The following is a 16,329-nucleotide window of genomic DNA, read 5'->3' as shown; positions in this document are numbered from 1 at the left end:
GTTCATTCACAAAGGTAGGGCTTGACATATTTCAGCAACTAAACACTCCTCTACATCTGTTTGTAATAACTAAGTGTCTTGGAATTTTTTGCCAATAGACTTAATGATATCTGCTCACAGGAAGAAACAAATGCCACACATCTCAGTTCCCGAAGAGCCTCTAATCTTTGATGTTGAAGAGGGTTGTGACAGCCATCCCCATACCCCAACAAGTTCACTCTTCGATGGCAACCACCTCTGGATAATGGTGAACCTATTGATTTGTTCCAAATCATGTATTATCAGGTGAGTCGTCCTCCTCTGCAGTTAATAAATCTGAATGGTTGCTGTGAATCTTAAGATATTATGAAAGTATTTAATCAGGTTATTATGACAGCATTTATTTTCATTATTTATGCTAACATATCGGTACAAGCATCTCACAAAATAGTAAAATTCACTTTATTGGGAGGTAGTAGAATTTCGATACACGAAAAAATATTGTCTTGGACATTCCTGTGACTAAAATGCTTGGCTATGGATTATCTTTGTCCAGGTGCAAAATGCATCAGGTCAGTGGGAGAGCATTGGCACCAAAAATGCCGAGGAAGTAGAATACCCAGCTACAGTCTACACGATTACGGGTCTTCGAAGCAGCACTTTTTACAAGATTGAACTGCGAGCGCATAATGCTATTGGATTTTCTACCCGGCCGAGGCAGTCATCAAGACTGCGCATGGTATGTAAAATGCAGACAAGCAGATTATGACATTGAGTTTTAAGAAAAGTAATGCAAGTAGTTTACATGTATGGGTAAATTTTTGTTTTCTTCTTTAAACAACTTTAAAAAACACATTTTTTTAGTTGTTTCATTTTGGATCTGATATGGGCATTGAGTCCGTAATATGATTCTTTCAGATTTCCCCAAATAATTCTTTATTATTTTTTCAGTGATTATAATGAGCAGTGAGATTATTTAGGCTTAATTATTCATTGAAATGTCATTCCACACCAAATTACCTGTGGTATATCTATCTTACATTTCATTTTCTCCATCTTCAACCAGCACTTCTCTCTTTCTCACCCTCTCACTCTCTTACCGTTTTTCTTTCTCCTTTCATTTTTAGATTCATTACCTTGCATTCATTTATTTGTAAATTGTGTATATAGTGGATGTCATTTCTAGGCATCTTATCTTTCAGCAGTAATTACTTGCATGATAAATCATCACATGCATTTTTAGTGTATGATATTGCTTATTATTGGATTTTTTTTCTGAAAAAAAAAAATATATTTTAGGGTAACTGTAGATAAATAGTTCACAGAAGTCCTCCTTATCCTTCAGACTATATACATGGTGACTTGTATGAAATATAGTTAATTTTTATCTTTGTAACCAAACCATCAGATGTAAATCATAGTTGTTTCATTCGTTTCAAGTAACTTCAAAATGTATTGCTAATAGAGGTAATGAAATAACTAAGAATAATTAAAGGTTGATTTTTTTTCTTTTTTCTTTTTTCAATATAGCAGTATATTCAGAAATTTGCATTCTAAGGTGTAGATTTTTTTTAACAATTCTTTTCATTGAATGTCCTTTGAATGCCATATATATTGCATCAGTTTGAAATTTGTTTACTGGTATTTTTAAGTGTTTTATGTAGGTGGACTGTTAATGTATGTTGATATGTGTGCTTCTGATTTAGTTTATGATTTCATTTCTGATTCTACCTGCAGTTTGTTTTAAAAATCTCTATTAAGCTGTACATTTCATTTGATCAGCGCATGCTTAAAATCAGTAAATTGACTCTGGCAGCACATGTAATTTGCCTCTCACAGTTAAATCCACTTTTCATTTTTAATGTAAGATAATTGTGGAAAAAAGTAAATGATCACCACTTTTGCATGTTTTTGATATATGCGCATATTTGTATTTTGATCTTTAAAATATTGATTCGGCATTGCATAATTTGCAGTATATAAATCATGTAGATGTAATGTAGAGTGTGTATGATGGATGTGTGGGTGTCTGTCATTTTATTTCCTCTTCACATCATTTTTATTTTGTGGTTACTGTTATTATTGGCCAGAAGCATGTGTGATTCAAAGTGAATCCCTGATCATACAGCCAGGCCCAACAGCCCTTTTCTATTTATTTTGCTCATTAATGCCACAACCATGTCTTCTGTGTGGGTCCTTTTTTGTGTGTTGCTGAGTGTGGGTTGTTGTGTTGTATTACAGATCCATCGGCGCCGCCAGGTAGCGGGTCGGGGTCGCCAGTGCAGTACAGTAGCGTGCCCCCTCCATCAGTTGCCCACCGCCCACGGTACCTTTCTGCTTACTGTCTGCTGCTGCCTTCTCTCTGCCCTCACGGCCGCCACTACGCATTAGGCCTACATCATGCATACTTACCAATTATACTCAACTAGGAATCAGAATAAATTTTTTTTATAACAGGACCAAAATAAGTGATAAAGAAAAGAATATATCTATCTATCCATCTTTCTCTCTATATATATGTGTAGGCAGTTGAATTAGGGTCAGATAATAATAGGACTGTTAAAAGATTTTCTGATGGCTGGATCTGCCAGTTTGCAATATTTCTTGGTGTGTCCTTACTTACTGTAAGGAGATGGAAATAGGTCCTTCCATGAATATTGACAGTGTTTAAATTTGATACTGATAGTGTGAACTGATTCAAAAGTTCACTTGCTACTGGGATAAGAATTTGTTTTGTTTTATTTTTTCAATTTTGTATTTATGATTTTTTCTTGGCACAAATAACAATAGATAGTAGTTGAATACTGTTCACCGTAAATTGAAAGGGAAAAAAAAAAAAAAAATACACTAAAAGATAATCAGTTCCTCATAATCTCACACAGCAGAATAAGCTTCACAATATTGGCGATTTACTGACTTGTAGTGATACCGAAGAAAAGGGAAGATCAGAGGCAGTACATAGGATAACATTTCAGTGACATTTGCATTCGAAATGAAGCATCATCTCACAAGAGGAAAGTGCCAGATTGACATAGGACGTAATAGGTAAAGCCGTGAAACAAACTAGAGCCATTCACACGATTTGACTTTGTGCTTCTGCTTGAGGTAATGATCCAAAGACACTTGTGGTGGTGTGTTTTGAGTGTAGTCAGTGATCAGAACATTGTCATCATTTTTATCTCTCTTTTAAGGGGAAAGGCTGATGACAAGAGGAAAAGGTACTTTCTATCCATTTTTCTCTTTTTCTCCCAAGTTGAGTGTTGAGTTTGGAGATAGGAGTGTTGTATTGTTGTCAATACACTTTTTTCCTCATATGCAAGATTTATGAATATTGCAGAGTGCTTAGTTTTGTTTAGATCATCATGTTGGATATGTAGATTTTTTTTTACAAAATATTTTTTGGAAAGAAACTGTTTAGTTTATTTTTTCACAATGTAGAACACTACATTTTTTCTAGTATTTTAAATAGAAGTGATTTAAGTACACGACCAATAAACTAGTGAATTCTTGAGCCAGTGAATGGTGCAGAATATTTAACAAAAGTTGACCTTGTTAGAGTAGCTTTAAGATTAGTATCAATGAGACGTGTGTCATGTGACATGCAGTAGGTGAGACCAGGTGCCAATGGGTGGGGTTTCAGACGTGGGCTATTGGCCTCCAGCAGGATAAGTTCGTTCCAAGAATGCCAAATTTTTTGCAGTATTTTTGCAAATTTTTTTCACGTGCATAGTGATATCAAGTCTTGGTGTTTTGGTATCAGAGTGCCAATAAGAAGTTGATCATAAAAAATTTAATATACCCACAAGTAAATATATTCTTTTTTCAGCGGCAGGCATTGCAACCTGTTTTAACTTGTCAGTGAACAGTCTTTTGGAAAAGCTCTTGGTGTGGGGTTTTTCGTGGTGGTGTGTATGCCGTGGCAAACCTGCACTGCCATTTGTGTGTTAAAAGTTTTCTCCCCCCCCCCCCCTCACTCTCAATCTCTCTCCCTTCTCGTCCTCTCTCTCTTCTCTCTCTCTCTCTCCTCTCTCTCCTCTCTCTCTCCTCTCTACTCCTCTCTCTCTCTGTGCTGAGACTTTGTTAGGCTGGTATTTTCAATCCTCTTGATTGGTGATTGCCATGGGTTTAACTGGAAGATTTTTTTTTTTTTTTACAACTTAGTGTAATAAACTAATTGCTCTGTATGTGAGAACTGATGAGTGGATAAGTAATTTTAAATTTGTACATGCGTTGTTCTATAGTGATTTTACTATGAAAGTTGCAAGGTTGATGCTAAGGCTTGCTATCCCGCAGAGTTTCCATCCCGTGTGATCATTAGTAATCGCAAGCCTTAACAAAACTCTTTTAAACATGCTTATATAAGTATGTATTTGATAAGTATTTGATACAGCCTTAGGTCTCGAGATGGTTTAAGGTGATAATGATATTATAAACTGGAAGATAATATTTCTGAAAATGTTTTAGTGATGGTCACTATGCTAACCTTTTACCCTAGCCTGTGTCACTGTAATATAAAGATCAGCTCATTGTTAGTGATAAGCAGTTAGGAACTTCCAAGTTTTCCGAAGTTATATGTGTGGTGGGAGGGCGGCGTGAAAAGAAAAAAAAATAAAGGGCTACTCTTTCTGCAGGCATTGTTGTGTTGCTAAAAAAGCTCAATCATTCTGTTTTTTTCTCTCCCCCCCACCTCTCTCTCTCTCTCGTTTTGTCTCTTCTACTTAATATTTACCAAACCCTCATTACTACTTCTACTACTGCTACTATACCACTACCATACTACTATCTACGCTGAGGAGTCGAGGTAGGAATGTCCAGCCTCAGTCCCCCTCGCCAGAAATCCTACTTTTCTCTGTTTTTGTTAGTGTCCTCTTGGAGTAGTGGCGCCGGTGGGGAGGTTTTATATTTAATGGTGGCATCATCAAAAAAGTGTTGACTTTTTTAATCATGTCGAACATGTTATCACTTCGTTTCTTCATGCGTTTCGAAGTTTCATTTAAAAGTTTTCTTAATTTTTTATTAGATATTATTTTTATTGTTTCTATCCAGCTGAGAGAAACAATTTTCGATTTTTTTTTATTTTTGTATTTATTATTTCATTTTGCGAAAGTGGCTTCTCTTTTATGAAGATTAAAAAGATGACCTTTGCCAAATTTAGAAACGAAGTCCGGTTATATGTTCTCCCTCGCTCGTGACTGAGGAATCCCAAAGCCAGGAGAGGATTTTGCAGAAAACAGAGGCGACATGGACTCTTGTCCATTCTGGGAAATCCCCACCGAGGTTTTGGAATTTGTTTCATTCACGCTGTTTGATGTCCATGGTGATCACCATTTTGGCCTTGTCAACAAATTCCCAGTGAAAAAAAATTGCACAAGATGACTACAATGATCCTTTTGTTTTTTCTTCATAAAGTCGATGTTTGAGTTTTCGTCAGAATGAGAGGATGGTGAATATTTAATGCTATAGTTATCCATTTTTTGTTTTATTTGATAAATCACATGGCTTTAAGGTAATCCTCAAGTGCATGTCTCTCACTTCACAGAACTGGATGTCACTTTGTGCATTCCTCAACGAACGGAAGTGTACTTTATCCTGTTAATGTTCCCGTTTCAGATGCAACAGTTTTCGTGCACGGTGCCCATTCTACACACGAATGGCACCGGTACCCTAAAACTGTTGTAATCCACTAACCAAACGGGCCACACCCCGGCGCCACTCTCACTTGAGCACAGTGGTGTGATTTGCACCTCGATAGCACGCAAAATTGTTTATTATTATTATTGTTATGTAGCTTAACCCTCGTCACTGCTGACTCTTGCTGTATCCATCACAGTTTGTATTTTTAACTCTTTATGTATATATATACATATACATATGCAAAATGTATATATAGTGAGTGAAGCTTGGTGGCCGAAGCTGCCACCAGGGTAAGGAATGTGACCAGTGATGGCATGTAGCAAGAGGCGTTGGTTGGACCGAGGGCGACGTGTGTGTGTCTGCATGAGTACGGCACTGGCGTGTTGCTGCACCGTCTGCTCCACCAGTTGTCCTCTCACCTTGACCCAGTGTTTTTTTTTTTATGTCATGAATGTTGATTAAAAGATCTAAGTGTTTTATTTTATTGGTTTATGGTCCTTATTACATTCCTCTATTTAGTTTAGTCTGTCTATAAACCTTTAGCATTTTTTGTGTTATTTATTTTTTACGTTGTGAACGTTTTATATGTTTACTAATAGTAGGGAAATCCGTTTTTTATTTCTTGTACGTTGTCAGTATCCATATAGGCTGGCTAATTCCCGTCGTAAGCCCTTAGTAGACCAATGTTCCAAAGGTGCGGCTCTGGCTGGGGAAACTACAGCTCTTAGGGACTGTTTCGTGTGGCAGTAGGCGTCAGTTAGAGAGTGAACAAGTGAACACTTCCTCGACAACCAAGATAAATGTTCCTTAGAATTGTTGTATTATCACCAGTGACCTAACATGAACATACCTCGCTCGTGTTAAAACTGATAACATTTAAGACACTTGTGGTTGTTAATTGTCGCTTTTTGAAAGTCTAGAAAATCCCTCATATGAAGAGGAGCTACTGCCACCACTCTCAGTGTGAAAAAATACCGTTGTTTTCATGGTAGATGCAATCAGTGTCCTTTTTTTAGTCGTAGCCCTATTAGTATTTTTCCCTTAGAGAAAATCCTTATTTTTGCCGGCATGATTTTTTTGGGTAGAAAACAATAGCTCTGACTGCCTTAGGTCTGTTAATCTACATTGCAACCACAGTAACCTCCTTTCCAACACACCCAACCCGTATCCAGATTGACTCACAAAAAATGGATACTTTTGGGACTGGGTGTGAAGTATAGTGGATGTATGTTTTTACATTTCGAAGAGATCGCTCTTAGTTCTCCCTATGAGAGCTGTAGTTCCCCCCACCCACGAGCCCCCACCCCCACCATCTAGACCACCTCGGCTCGCTCTGTCCTAGTTATTTCGTGTGCAGGGGTTCATTCCCTGACCTGTTCATCCGCGCTGGTCACCACTTGGCATGGGCAAAACATTGACCTGCCCTCTGCTAGTTACCAGTTGCCAACTTATCACTTTAATGCTGAGTGTAATTAAGAAATTGTACAAATTGTTTGGAAATACAAGATATTCATAAGATGAGCCTTTCATTTATCACTTCAAGGACGTTTAGAGCAAGCCTTAATGATTATCGACTTGTAAAAATTTGCTTTTTACAAATCATATGTTGAAATTGGTCCAGGATCATCAAGGCTCGTTGTGAAACATTCTGTGTGTGGCTTTATAAAGAGTGAAACTATTTACCTTTAGAATGCTGTATGCTGTATACCCCATTAGAGAGAAACCCTTCTGACCATACCTCAGTCGCTCCAATAGTTTAGCCGAAGAAAAGCTAAAATCAGTCTCTACTTTTTACTTCTAGTAGTAGCATACTGGTTACACATTCCTTAGCGCATAGTCTTTTGGTCTTCATACACACACAAATGCTGATTTTTCAAAGCCTAACAAATGCTAGTGACCCCTCCACCCCCGACATTGTCACTGTTTGTGTACACCAATCGCTCTGCCTCGCCCTAATCCTTTTCCCAACCTCACCTCTGTGCCTTGAATGCTGCTACCGAACACTCCAGCACTTCGGATCCCCTAACCAGACCCTCACCTCTTCCCGCCACTTTTTCGTACTAGATCTCCAACCTCCGTTATAATACGCGCTTCACTAACCCATGGTGTCGCCAACCTTGCCTCCACCATCACCACCACTACCTCTCCACCCCATCCAAGCCTCCGCCATGCTATCCTAATCCACAACCCTGATACTTTTCACTATATACTTGATAGTCACTGTGTTTTGTCCCAGTTTTCCTTCCCGACCGCCACCCTCGACCTGCTCTTGCGTTAAAGAGCGAACTAATTATACCTCTTCGATGAGTAGTAAGAAATAAGCCTGAAAGAAACGTATATGAATGATAGTGTGCAGGTATTATTTCCCTAACTTCAGGACTTGGATTGTCCCATCATCACCTAAACAGTTTTAGACCATTTCTAATGACGTGTGTGCGTGTGTATATATACATATATTTATATATATATATATATGATATGGTCTCATTTTTAGACTAGTTTGCTTCGATAATTTTGATCTAACTTAAGTTTTACATACTGTGCCTTTATAATATAATGTTAACACAATTGTAATGGGATATGCAAGGCTTGCACACAGCCGCCGCTTGGGCAACTTGATCATTAACAGGTATCATTAGCTTGCTCTCGCGACCTCTAGGTACCAGTCCCGTTAAACCTTTCCCGACCAAACCCTTTTTCTCTCTCCTCACTACGGATTTTTCCCTAAGGAAATCAGAGTGACCCAAACTTTGTTGTGGGACTGATGATTTTGGAAAACTTTGTCAATCAAGATTAATCTCAACTGTTCCACCAATCTTTATCTTTCCTGCAAGACTCTCAGGTATTTCCGTCCCTCTCCACTCCGTCCTATCCTTGTCCTTTGCGATCCTACCTAAAGTGTCCTATCCCTGCCCTGTCCCTCTCCCCCTGACGTGACACCGGCCCATCCCTCGACCTACGGTAGTTGGTGTTTTCTGGCTTGGGCCCTAGGGAAGCCTAGCTAGGGTTCCAGCCACCTGTCTACTCTCGCCAATGTCAGCCAGTACCACTGTCTACCGTACCCGTACTTCTGCCTACCAACCAACAGTGCAGCGAAAAAAGGGGTAGTGTAATGTGGGGCAGGATAAACGGATTTCCCTACAACAGCGTCATCTTGTTAAGCCTTGAGCACCTCGACTATGTAGGGGGCTGTTAATGTTCACTACTCGTTCTCTCTTTTTCTCTTTCTCTCGTTTCAGTGCTCTGTTACCCTCTCTTTTTACCAAACGGGCAGGAGGGCTCTCCCACATATTTGTTAACATTTAATAATTTACCTGTAAGGAATACTTTTAGAGACAGCCCAAATTTTAAAGGTACATAAACACTCGTTTCACGCTTTCACAGTGGTAGTGAAAATAGGATAGTCACGTAGAAACACCACACTAGTTTTATCATAAAAAAACTGTTCGTCCAATGACATGCAACATGGTAAGGGTGAAAAAATATAGCTTAATATGGTGATGGGGAAATAGTTTGGGTTTTCTATACAAAAGGGCCAAACAATAAAAAGCCCCCGCCTCTGCTTCATGTATATTTAATACGTTTGATATATTCCAGAAAGCCCTGCTTTTTGCTACAATTGCATAGATTTTTCATCGAGGCAGTTTTTATAGCAACTGTATATCCAGAACATATACCAAACGATAATATTTGTATGCATTGATGTTGCTGGTTATGTTGATGTCTTGGGGTATGCAGTGAAAACAAGACGACCGCCTCTTGAAACCCATTACTTGTCAGGGAAATACACATTACTCTCATTAAAATGACGAATTATAACGTCGGGGTTTCACGTACTGGCGGAGTCGAGACGGTGAACAGTTGTTGATAAACTCGAAAACCTTCAGGCAACGATGAGGCCGAGGCATCAACAGCCAGTCCGGGAGGGGGGACTCATCGCGGGCTTTGTCGTCATCGCTGTACTCGTCATCTTTGTCTTTGCTGACTTGACATTTTTACTGTACCAATAATGCGGGTTTTGACTGCGGCTGTCCGGGTAAGCGGGGGTGTCAAGGATAAAGACAAAGAAGCCATGCTCGAGGACGGAAAGAATGCCAGTTAGTTACCCTAAAAGCCTCACGTTCGTTTTTTTCAGGCCCCCATTTCTATGATAAGCTGAGTAGATTTTTTAAATGTAGAATTAGGCGCCTATTTATCTACATTTCTAACTTACGGTATTTTCCTTTTGACACTTTAGAAGTCACCTGGTAATCCTGTCCTGTTTTTTCTTCGATGAGAGTAATTTACAGTTTGGGTAATTCTGTATGGTTAATCCGTGCATCCGTTGGGGAAATAATATAGCCTTGTAATGTATTGTCTATCGTAGGTGTTATATCTTTCCTTCTTCCATTGTGCTAGTGCTGATACCCCCATGAGGAATCGAGGGAGGAAGGAAAACCATCGATGAGAAAACCTGTTCCTGAGAAGGAAGTCCCAAAACCCCCGAGAAAAAAGTGAAATATAATGAGAAACCAAAAGTAAGATTAGTTTATGTTTGCTAAATTCTTTTTGCATCTAGAAGAATCGTGCGCCTTTCCCGTTTATACATATATATAATTTATTTCTTCGGATATTTGTATGTGCATGTCTGTTGTTAATGCAGAAATCGTATTAAAAAGGAACCGTTTGCGAATGACGATTTTATTTTGAATGCAATGATTTCTAACAAATTAAACAGTTTGAATGCTTAGTAAATTTCCCTTCTGCAACATCGCGTTTACTAGCAGTGAAAGGCGGCTACAGTTTAAGTTACGGCCTTTTATTAAGATGAATAATTTAATGTCCTCGTCTGTCAGGCTGTATTTTATATTTTTTTACAGAAGAGAAATTTTATATTCGATATCAGAGTAGTTATGCATTGGAGTTTAATGTTGTTTTAGTTAGCTTTGCTTGTTTTCGTAAGTGTCGCATATAATGCTACATCATTTCCCTGTCGCGCGAGCAGACGAGGCTAACACGTAATATCAACATACACACACGTAATATTAACGCGCGCGCGCGCGCACACACACACAGACACACACACACACACACACACACACACACACACACACACACACACACACAACAACACACACACACACACACACACACACACACACACACACACACACCAACCACAGACACACCCACACAACACAACCCCAGCTTGCAAACATACACAGTATATAACATGCAACATTACATAATTTAATGTCAGTTGTTATAATGTCAGTGTTGTTTTTATCATCTGCTTATTCATGTACAATTTTTGTTGACCTTTTGGATTGCTTCCTCATAAAATACATGTGATTTTAATTGTATTCATGTCTTCTGCTGTAATTAAGGATATATTTAATAGGAAAACCAAAAAACAGTGTTCCAGTTTATAAGATACTAGGGAAAAGTGAATTAAACTTTCATCTTAGTTCACACACATACAGACAGACAGACGGTGTACATTTTAACATAAATGAGCTAGATGGAAAGGTAATTTCTGAAGCTAATGTATATTTAAGATGTGTGTCTATATGTACTAATCCAGGATAATTTAGGAATTGGGTATATTAGCTCATTTTCATATATTTGCACACATACACACGCTTTCTTTGCATGTCCTCAGAAAACAACATACCAGGATGGTTAAGTGAGTGCAAGGAAAGACCGACGTGTACTGAATAGGGGAAAAAGTTCATGTGTTGAATGTGTTTTGTGAATAATTGTGCTGTTAGCTGTTGATGCTAGGAGTGCTTACATACATGCACTTTCCATAGTTTTGTTTTCTTAATTTACTAACATTTCCACAAACACCTAAGTCACCAAGGAGGTAAATTACGGGCATACTGGAACTCGCTTGTATTAGTTTTTTTAAGAAGTTACTACTTTTATTAATAATAATATTGCTGATGATAATAATAATGATAGTAATGGAAATAAAAAAGTAAACAGTAGTAAGTAAAAATTATGGAATGATGTAATGGCAATTAAAGAAATAACAGAATAAGTAAAAATTATGGAATGATGTAAACAAATGACTCCTTGGGGACTGCATACTGTTAAGCCACCCATGTGTAAATAAAATGAAAAGAAACAAAACTACAATGGACAGTGTGTATATCTGCACCAGTGATTTAGAGATGTTGAAAGGTAAAGATAAAGGCTAATTGAGTATAGGGACATACTTATACAGACTCCCCTAATGACAACTGACACATGATAGGTAACAGTTGGCTCGTATTATGAAAACGTAGTGATGTGTTTTTTTATTCAGTAAGCATATCCAAAATGAATTCTAGCAGTCAGTCATACTTACGGTAGTTTCTTAGTGGTCACATGTCTGGCATTGTCCAAGAGGGTTTTAAAACTACTAGACACCATGACATGGAAAACTAATTTGTCCATGTCTGTGTCCATTGTCATTATGCTAACCTGGGGACTTTCTCTCTCCTCCCATCCTGCCTCTTCTATGTAGTGAGGAAAAACATGAAGGTAACGGACAAATGAAGCAACAGAAGGAAGAAGAGGCAAAGCAAGAGCAACAAGAAGCTGATGAGAAAGTTAAGGAGACAACGAACCTACGGAAACAAACCCCCATGATCCAAGGGTAACCATTCCCCCATAAAGAAATATTATTACTAAAAGAAAGGAAAAATAATCCTATCCTTTCAACTGTGTGATAGATTTTTTTTTATAGATTTGTTTTTTCTTCATGCATGAAGTTTCTCATCACTTTTCTTGTCTTGCAGGCTTGCACCCTTCACCTCCTATCAGTCTTAATCAGTTTCTCTAGAACTGTCAGCAATATTTTATTGTGCTATATGCAGTTGGTATCTTTCTAAATCCCCCAAAATAGATAATCTGAGATTTTCAAATCCTTTACTTCAAATATCAAAGTGCACTATTCCATATATCAAAATTTGCATACTAACACATTGCATGTTACTTATTTTGCTTTACTTATTAACAACAATTCTTGCATGCCAGTGAATGTGAATTGTCTATTGATGCTTGAATTTAAAAGTTTTTAGAATCTTAATTTATTGTGATGTTAATATGAACATCATTATATTTGTTTGGTGATGACCGTGGTATGTGTAAGTGCTAAGAAATTTGTAAGCTTTGACTATAATGATTACCACATGCTGGATGATGATTATAATAATAAGCATATGTTTTATACTTATGATATGTCTTAATACTATAATACATGTTTTGTGTGGGTTTTTCATGTGTTGTATATTAATTTTTATTTTGTGAAATGTCCTTCTACCTAGTCTGTGTGAACTAATGTATTTAAATGTATTTCCTGTCAGGTTCCTTTGTGGTGAATTGTATTGGAAAAGGTTTTATTGTATTCTATATAAATAGTAATTTAGTGAAAAACTTTATATTGTGAAAATTACAGTTTTATTCATATTTGCTTCAGATATTATATGTGGGTCTATTGAAATGATAGAAATCTAGTGTGTCTTTCTCCCAACTTATTTTCTTCTGATAATGTCACTTTTATCTTTATCAATGAAAATTGTGGTGTTAAACTTTCTATTTTATGGAAGCATAACTTTGGCAGTTCAAGTAAAATCAAGTGAGTAAATCTGTTTGGGTTTTGCATATAGATGATATGTAACATCAGTAGCTAATTCCACAGAAATTAATTAGAAAGCATTTTATTCTTGTAACTGCAAAAGTATACACATTAAAAGTAGAGTACGAGTTGGAAGTTCCTTATCATCTAGCTATAAGAACATTAGCAATATCCCATGCTGTCTTCTTTCTTATTGTTTTTTTTTAATGATACTAGTATTATTGCTGTTTAAGAAACTTTGTGAACAAATAAAGACCTTTCACTACCTTGAATGGTTACAGACATCTTGTTTGCAGTGCTAGTGAAATTTAAAGAGATGTTCTGCAAGAACTGAGCCCTATCTTCATTTAATTTCAACTTAGTTGTTGAAGGAACTTTTGACTGTAACTGTACATTATATGTATCTTGGTATTATACCAATTGCTGTCATTGGATTCTTTGTATGTTACAGAATCTTTGTTGCAATAATCCTGTAAACCCTGTTATTAGTTCTCTATCAGGATATGGAAGCATTTCAGATTAGGCTCATGTTGGCATAGAGTAGATGTCATTTTGCTTCTTTGATTGAAATTGAAATAATGCTTGTGTACTTAGAATGTATAGGTAGCCAATAGTCTTATTAACTGATGCAGAAATCTTTAATATCCATTATATAATATCAATGTGCAAGTTTCATCATTGCACATGTGAAAAACTTGATTTAGAGGTTTAGATACATGATATTTGACCTTGAATGTTATATTCAAACTTTTTTTTGTGTGTGTGAATAAGTAAGTAACTCATAATTATGTATTTTTTCTTAGACTTCATTTAATACATCTTCTGTATCAATATAGTCAAAAAACTGAATTTCTTTTCATGCTAAAGTTACTTTGGTTCTTCTTTCCATTTCTCAAGTAATTCTCCATATAGGAATTAGAGAGGATAGCATCAGCTGAACTTCATTCCACTTTTGCCAAATTTTCAGAAGAGGCTCTAACAGAAAATCCAAAGTACAAGTGAATGAAGTGGATGTCAAGACACTTAATGCACAAGATCAAAGACAACGAAGGCAACAAACATACAGCCAACATAATCCAGTTCCAATTAACATGCAATTCATGGGCCAAAGTGGGGAATATGAGAGAAGTCAAAATGTCCGTGCCAGACAGCCTCAGATTGTGAAAGCCATAATGAAAAACAATAGCCAGAACCAGAGTGCCTATGGACCAAGTGGTCGGCCATGCAGTATGGCAATGGCACTTGAGAATCCAGTCTTCAGAACAGGTAGCTCAATGAAGAGTTCCAGTAGCACTCCAATTCTTGATCATGAGACTTCCAGTGACTCTATTTATGATGTTCCTTTCCTGGCACAACATGCACGTCCTCCAATTCATTCTCCAGAAACCCCTAAACAAGACCTCCATTGCCAGCAAGGAATCAGATACACGGCTGACTTTAGGGGGACAGTCTCAAAGTCATGACAGACTTCTTAATCATGTACAAGAATCCTCTACAGATACATTTTATGAAGACCATCCCTCCTATTATGGAGGACCAGGCACTTCATACAACATGTCAGCAAGCAGAGAGGCACTAAATCAGGCTCCAAGACCTCCCTACAACATGTCAGCAAGCAGAGAGGCACTAAATCAGGCTCCAAGACCTCCCTACAACATGTCAGCAAGCAGAGAGGCACTGAATCAGGCACCAAGACCTCCTTACAACATGTCAGCAAGCAGAGAGGCACTGAATCAGGCACCAAGACCTTCCGACATGTCATTGAGAAATGGGACAGGAAGTCCAATGCTGTCAAGTAATTCTAGCCAGTCTGGTATATATGAGACAATAAGTAGTCCTAGGAGATCTCCAAGTCAGAGTTCACTAAGTACTCTCTATCAACCAGTTCAGAATCCTCATTATGATGCAAAACCCAAAACTGCATTTGAAATTGCACCCTATGATGATCCAGTGTCACCAAGTTCAGCAAGGAGACCTGTTGCTGGTAGAGAAGTTCAACCAAAACCCATGCCCAGGTTACCAGGACAACCATCAGGCCACACCTTCAGCCTAATGCTTCAGCACCACCAAATGTCCAACCACTATCGGCCCTCAGTACCACCACAGCCCCACCACCTTCCACTGAAAATAAAGAGGACAAGAAACCTCTAAAAACGGTTACAACTCTACTCTTTCGTGAACGTCCTCAGCAGCAGAACCATAGTCAGAGCATGGATAATCTCGATGCTGCGTATTATCCCTCCCAACAAGACAGCCAGAGTTCGACAACATACAGTCCACAGTCATTGACATCTGCAAGATCTCTTGGCAGCTTGTTAAGCACAGATTCCAGCCAACGGTCATACAAACAACCAACTATCATCTAAATGCTTGCATGCTAATGGGGTAGAGTTAGAATGGCTTCTATTTTAGGTTGGTACTTACAACAAAATTTCTTGGTGGTTTGTAATTTATTTTTTTGTTTTGTTTTTTATTTCAAAAATCACATTTTTTACCTCCTAATTTTAAATCCAGTAATTTTTTTAGGAATGATGCTTTAATAATTTCTTCCATTTCAAATTTAATGTAAAATCAGTTTGCATGAAATTTAAACCACAGTTTTGAAATCTCAACTTTTTGCTGATATTTATGCCACTGTTGTATTTCCACAGTGAAAAGGATGACAAAGAAAGATCCTGAAGGAGGAGCAAAAGGAGGAAGAGGAGAAGCTGAAGAAAAGCGAGTCCAAGAGTAGTGTAACAAAGGATTCCCCAGTGTAGACCTTTGTCTTCTGCTAGTCTTCATATTTACACTTAAATAGACAGGCTAGAAGATTTGTAAAACTTTGAGGAGTGAGGAGTAATACTTCTACTACATGTAATAAAGGACTTTAGCTGCAACAAGGAAAAGAAAACTAAACAAGAGAATGAGAAAAGGTTTTTCAAGAATAATTGCAATGGGTTGAAATAAAGTTTGCCAAAGAAAGTGAACGATGAGTAGACAAAGAGGCTAGGATTAATTCATCACTAGAAATATATTAGCAGCGTGTGAACTCTTATTCTCTGGTTTTCAGGTACCATGAACTATTTTGAGAGTAGAATAATGCGTAGTAACAAAATGACTTCTTATTGACG

General features: G+C 37.6%; 1 pseudogene; it reads left to right on the top strand.

The window, feature by feature from the left end:
* The first annotated feature begins 98 nt into the window (after window positions 1–98).
* LOC119571139 lies at window positions 99–15,861 on the top strand (annotated as a pseudogene).
* Window positions 15,862–16,329: the final 468 nt, after the last annotated feature.

The sequence above is a fragment of the Penaeus monodon genome, unplaced genomic scaffold, assembly GCF_015228065.2.
Source record: "Penaeus monodon isolate SGIC_2016 unplaced genomic scaffold, NSTDA_Pmon_1 PmonScaffold_5269, whole genome shotgun sequence".
Lineage (NCBI taxonomy): Eukaryota > Metazoa > Arthropoda > Malacostraca > Decapoda > Penaeidae > Penaeus > Penaeus monodon.
This window is presented reverse-complemented; position numbering and strand designations above follow the sequence as displayed.